Source organism: Trypanosoma equiperdum (genome assembly GCF_001457755.1).
Source record: "Trypanosoma equiperdum strain OVI genome assembly, contig: ctg_1619, whole genome shotgun sequence".
Lineage (NCBI taxonomy): Eukaryota > Euglenozoa > Kinetoplastea > Trypanosomatida > Trypanosomatidae > Trypanosoma > Trypanosoma equiperdum.
In genome coordinates, this window is record NW_027123637.1 from 3,608 (window position 1) to 3,919 (window position 312).

Genomic DNA, 312 nt, shown 5'->3' on the forward strand with positions numbered 1-312 from the left:
TATACATGGCGATTTGTGGTCAGAAAGTGTTTTTGTGCTGCCTTTCTTTTGTCATTACGTGCTTTTAGCTGAATGTCAACTCCAACCCTTATATATTTATTAATTTTACCCTGAAATGCTGTAGAGTTGGCTCAGCATACCAATTAAGAATTGAATAAGTATCACCACTAATTTTCTTGACTTCATAAAGTTCCTCTATAGGCTCATATATATGTAATTCGATGCAGTTTCTGCGGTTTTAATTTTCAACGGCTTATTCCGTAATCCATTATTATCTACCGTTTAGAATCATTCTCACGATAAGATTATAGT